This window comes from Oncorhynchus tshawytscha, linkage group LG11 (assembly GCF_018296145.1).
Source record: "Oncorhynchus tshawytscha isolate Ot180627B linkage group LG11, Otsh_v2.0, whole genome shotgun sequence".
Lineage (NCBI taxonomy): Eukaryota > Metazoa > Chordata > Actinopteri > Salmoniformes > Salmonidae > Oncorhynchus > Oncorhynchus tshawytscha.
The window spans coordinates 10,511,985-10,518,005 of NC_056439.1; the positions used below are offsets into that span (position 1 = coordinate 10,511,985).

Genomic DNA, 6,021 nt, shown 5'->3' on the forward strand with positions numbered 1-6,021 from the left:
ACCATTTAATTGTAGACAAAGCCTTTTCATTCAAATAGGCCTATCTTTTTTTTTTCTTCTCCAAAATGAATACTTTCACAAATAATCGATTACGGACATGTATGTCTGATTACGGACATGTATGTCTGATTACGGACATGTATGTCCGTTTGGATATTCAAATATTCTAATACCCGTGACCATCCCTCATGGCGAGGATGACATCATGTAGGAGGTGTTGGATTGATGTTGGTGGTGATGCATGGTCCTCCTGGTACTAAGTTCTTCTGATTCTTCTTCCCCTACAACAGTCACGTCATCACGACGGTAGAACATTCCTCTGAGTACAAAGGGAAATTGGTTAAAAAAAAAAAAGAAAAAAAAAGGGCTGGTATGTCAGGGAAAAACCTGGCCTATTTCAGGTCCCACTCTGCCCCTGCAGAGGTGCATATGTTAAAGGGAATATGAATCGTGCATGATTAACAAATCAAAATAAGGCCACAAATAGCAACACCGACAACAACATAAGAACTGCGAGGTTCCTCTCTCGCTCTGATTTCTACACGACGTCTGCTTGTTCAGCTTATCATATCCATACGATGTCATGCCTACTCAAGACTGTTTACCCCTGACTGCGTCAAATCTCAATGTGGGAATGGTGACATTGGATGGAAACGTCGTGGCCGGGGCTGGAATTTAGTGACAGCACGTCATTGACTCGGACTAATTCCAATGTTAATTTGCTTTGGTTGTTGGCTGGCAAGGGCACGCGATGACGACGCTGGCAGACGCTGCAGGCCCAGTTGGCACATGGCGCTCACCCCCGTTGGCTACATCTGTGAGACACAGCTGAACACAATCATCTCTATCTTTACCCTCACTGGAGGCGAGGCCATTTGCAAACTAGATGTTGCCCTTGACAAGCAGTAGCACCGGACAATTGCTTTGGATCCAAGCCGCTTCTCTTTCTCTTTAGGCTAGAGAGGACTCATTGTTTCAGGAGCTCTGCAACCAAGAGTTAATTCTTCTTGGCAGGAGATGGAGTGATTGAACGGTGCTTTTTGTGGATTTAACTTCAACAATTTGTTTTACACGGATCGTTTTATTTGTTGTGCTGTGCTCGGGCCAGAGGTCCACTGTGTCATAATGAAAAGATGGGATAGGGCGATTTGAGGTAGCTGAAACTAGAAGAAGTGAGGGGGGGGGGTGTTCGTTGACTATGCTGGATCATGTCTCTTGACATGACATAGTACCAGCATTAAGGGTTAATGAAGAGAAATAGGAGAGAAGACAGAGAGTATAGGGAGAGGAAAAGGGAGGGAGGGAGAGGGAGGGAGAGAGAGAGAGAGAGAGGGGAGAGGGAGGGAGAGCGAGACAGCGAGATGGAGAGACAGATGGCATGCTGGGATTCTTTCGCTCCTCGAGACTGAAGAGTGTGTGTTAATTCTCACTTATTATCTCCCCAGCTAGAATGAAGCCTAAGGGGAATCACCAAGTAAAGACAAACATCTACACACCTCTCTTACTCTCTGTGTCTTACTCTCTGTCTTATTCTCTGTGCCTTACCCTCTGTGTCTTAATCTCTGTCTTATTCTCTGTGCCTTACCCTCTGTGTCTTACTCTCTGTCTTATTCTCTGTGCCTTACCCTCTGTGTCTTACTCTCTGTCTTATTCTCTGTGCCTTACCCTCTGTGTCTTACTCTCTGTCTTATTCTCTGTGCCTTACCCTCTGTGTCTTACTCTCTGTGTCTTATTCTCTGTGCCTTACCCTCTGTGTCTTACCCTCTGTGTCTTACGCTCTGTCTCTCCTCGCTCTCAATTAATTTCAATCTGCCTTATTGACATGACGTAACAATGTACATGTTGCCAAAGCGTACTTAGGAGATTAAGTGATACATTTACGATATGAACATAGTTAAAATAATAATCAAGACTGTCAACGGGGCAACACTAACAACGATAATCAAAGGTCAAAATAACCATACATTGAGCAATAACAACAACAATGCCGTGGAGGGCATGTGCACTGTCCCTCATTTTATGGCAGGCAGCAATTTAGTACTCTCTCTCTCTCTCTTTTTCATCCAACCTTTTTAGCTGCATGCAATGTCCATGGCATATTAGTGGATCTAAACAGAACAGTGTTTGGAGGGAGGGAGGCAGAGAGAGTGGAGCAGAGGGGTGAGAGAGAGGGAAGGAGGAGAGAACAAGAGAGATGGATAGAGGGAGGGGAGCAGAGCATAGGGATGGGAGCGGTAGACACAACAACGCCAGTCACATTTCTGTGAGAGATTCTGGAACAGGACAAAGGCTGACAGTGGAAAACACAAACCAGCTACAAAGGGCCAGGCAGCTCTGCTAAACTAAGGGCTGCGTCCTACACGGCACCCTCTTTCCTTTAGAGTGCACCACTTTTGACCCGGGCCCATAGGGCTCTGGTGAAAAGTAGCGCACTATATGAGTAGGACGCCATTTGGGACACACACCGAGGTTAAGGCTGAACCCAATACACAGAGACGCCTCATTGGTTGGCTCCCCTGCTGTTGTTTTTCACAAGTCAGCGATTTGTCGCCTCGTGTGGGATATTTCCTCACCGCTTGTTGTTCGTTGCTCATTAAACAGTGTCATTAGCTGAGGTTGCGCTGAAGTCGTCACTCCTTTAGAAAATAGAGCTGATTGTAAGCGAGACAACTGTTAACGTGACGGTAAAGGAATTACCCCAACCAGCCAGGTAAGTGTGTGTGTGTTTGTGTGTCCATGTGTGTCTGTGTTTGTAAAAAAGTGGTATTTGACACATTTTCATTATCTGGGGTGGTGGTTGTGGTGTGTTTATGTGTGTGTGTGTGTGTCTGTGTGTGTGTGTGTGTGTGTGTGTAAATAACTAACATCCCAGTAATGTTCTCAGTCACGTCCTTCTTCTCCGCACCTCTTCGCAGTGGCACGCTCACACAGCCGTGCTACATTCAACACCAGGGCCAGGGTAAAAGCTGCTCTGACACATGGCCCGTCCCAAACCACATACTATTCCACATATAGTACTCTAATTTTGACCAAGGCCCATAAGCCTCTGGTCAAAAGCTGTGCACTATGTAGAGAATACGGTGGCATTTTAGGACACACCCACAGATGAGCCAAGAGAGGTGTCAGCCAGAGGGTTTGGGAATGACACTGTGTGTGTGTGTGTGTGTGTGTGTGTGTGTGTGTGTGTGTGTGTGTGTGTGTGTGTGTGTGTGTGTGTGTGCAAGCCCTCTTGCAATGCTGAAACTAGCTCAGCCTAAAGTGAACCTGTAAAACAACACTTTTCACCGTGGCAATAAAACATACAGCGAGCTCCAAAAGTATTAGGGCAGTGACAGCGTTGTTGTTGTTTTGGCTCTGAACTCCAGCTTTTTGGGATTTTAAATGATACAATGACCCTGCTGTAAAAGTCCAGACTGTCATCTTTCATTTGAATGTATTTTCATCCGTATTGGGTGAACCGTTTAATAAATGCAGCACTTTTGGTACGTTGTCTCGCCCGTTTTAAGGGACCAAAAATACACGGACAAATTCACCCATGTGTATTTAAGTCGTCAAAGGTGTAGTATTTGGGCCCATATTCATGGCACACAATTATTACATCAAGCTCGTGACTCTACAAACATTTTGGATGCATTTTCAGTTTGTTTTGGTTGTGTTTCAGATTATTTTGTGACCAATAGAAATGAATGGTAAATAATTGATTGTGTCATTTTGGAGTCACTTTTGATGTACATAAGAATAGAATATGTTTCTAAACACTTCCACGTTCATGTGGATGCTACCGTGATTACGGATCATCCTGAATGAATCGCGAATAATAATGAGTGAGGAAGTTAGATGCACAAATATCATAGCCCAAAACCTGCAACCCTCACACTGGAGTAACCCTCACCCCTTCACTGTACTGAGAGAACTGTAGAGAGGAGAGAGAAGACACACACACCTGCTGCTGTAAATATTGGATATTTTTTGTGAGAGAACATACAGTGGGGCAAAAAAGTATTTAGTCAGCCACCAATTGTGCAAGTTCTCCCACTTAAAAAGATGAGAGAGGCCTATAATTTTCATCATAGGTACACTTCAACTATGACAGACAAAATGAGAAGAAAAAAAATCCCGAAAATCACATTGAAGGATTTTGCACAATTGGTGGCTGACTAAATACTTTTTTACCCACTGTACGTGAGCAGTTTATTTGAATATGTCTGTACACAGTGTGTGTGTGTTTCAGCATGTGTGCGAGCACACACATGTTTTTCCGTGTGTACAAACTACACAATGTTTACCCCTCTTCTCTTCACTTGTACTTAATCTTCTGTCTAATCCACACTGCTCCGGGGCAGCCATGTTTCATAAGATTTAGCAGTGAGACGCAAATTGGGGAACTGTAAAATGGGTCATTCTATCCTTTTGGGTTTCAGGGGGATTTAAATAGCAAAGAAAGCACAACATTTTTTTTTATTTTTTTATAGCTCCGATTAGCTCCACACTCGCACTCTCACCAAATATTCTCGGATTTCTCAGATACATGCAGAAGCTCATTAAGGTAGGCTACTCTCGAATACAGTACATTTGCACACTCATGCACGCTCTTACGCACGTATGCACACACACACACACAGATGTATGATCTTAATTTGATTACTCTTTTGTTACTGAGAATTTTCCTGAACAGCAGGAAATGCAAACTTTTAGTATGTTTGAGTTTTAAAAAGGATTCTAAAGTTTGTCATTTCGATTTTAGAATGTCAGACTTGCTTTTCCCTTAACGAAAAATGTATCGACCCCTACAAATATGTCCAGAAATTATAATTCACATGTCCTGTTGCTGCGGGGTTATTTTCCTGCTGTCATCAAACTGGCTCAAATTAAGATTGTACATCTGTATTGGCATTTGACATGGATTCACACACGTGCGAACACACAGACTCATACGCATACACATACACTCTCTTTAGGTGCAGCGTAGAGAGGAGAGAGTAAAGAGGAGACGAGAGGAAACCGTTATTTGAGCTGAGCACTTCTCTCTGAGCCAGAGCAGGTTAAACCCATCGAAGAGAAGACCCTGACCTACAGCAGCAGGTGTGTGTCTTCTCTTTCCTCTCTACAGTTCTCTCAGTAGAGTGAAGTAGTGAGGGTTACTGCAGTTCAGGGCTGGTTGTGCCCTCTCTCTTTCTCTCTCTCTCTGTGTCCCTCTCTCTGTCTGTCCCTCTCTCTCTCTCTGTGTCCCTCTCTCTCTGTGTCACTCTCCCTCCCTCTGTCTGTCTGTCCCTCTCTCTCTCTCTCTCTCTCTCTCTCTCTCTCTGTGTCCCTCTCTCTCTCTGTATCCCTCTCTCTCTGTCCCTCTCTCTCTCTGTGTCCCTCTCTCTCTGTGTCACTCTCCCTCTGTCTGTCTGTCCCTCTCTCTCTCTGTCTCCCTCTCTCTCTCTGTGTCCCTCTCTCTCTGTGTCCCTCTCCCTCTGTCTGTCTCTCTCTCTGTGTCTCTCTCTCTGTGTCTCTCTCTGTCTCTCTCTCACTGTGTCCCTCTCAATTTCAATTCAATTCGCTTTATGTAGTGCGCTGCCAACCTCTCTGTGTCCCCCTCTCTCTCTCTGTGTCCCTCTGCCTCTCTGTGTCCCTCTCTCCCTCTCTCTGTGTCTCTCTCTCTGTCTTTGTTTCTAATCCTCCCCTCTGCCACCATCAGACCAATGAGCTGGAGAGGACACAAACGCTCTCTCATTTTTTTAAATTCGTTTTTTATTTCACCTTTATTTAACCAGGTAGGCCAGTTGAGAACAAGTTCTCGTTTGCAACTGCAACCTGGCCAAGATGAAGCAAAACAGTGCGACACAAGCAACAACACAGAGTTACACATGGAATAAACAAACATACAGACAATAATACAATAGAAAAGTATATATACAGTAGGTGCAAATGAGGTAGGATAAGGGAGGTAAAGGCAATAAATAGGCCATAGTGGTGAAATAATTACAATATAGCAATTAAACACTGGAGTGATAGATGTGCAGAGGATTAATGTGC

The 6,021-nt window shown here is 44.3% G+C and overlaps 1 protein-coding gene across 2 annotated transcripts in view; it reads left to right on the plus strand.

Moving 5' to 3' along the window:
* The window catches only part of LOC112261424 (catenin alpha-2), a 700,693-nt gene that overhangs the window by 24,407 nt on the left and 670,265 nt on the right, over positions 1-6,021 (plus strand). Inside the window, exon 1 of one of the 2 annotated variants that reach the window (XM_042329776.1) lies at positions 2,441-2,710. The exons of the other annotated variant lie outside the window; for it this stretch is intronic. The gene's annotated coding sequence lies outside the window, so the exon portion shown is untranslated. Of the gene's footprint in view, positions 1-2,440; positions 2,711-6,021 lie in introns of those variants that run through there. 2 annotated transcript variants of the gene reach the window in all.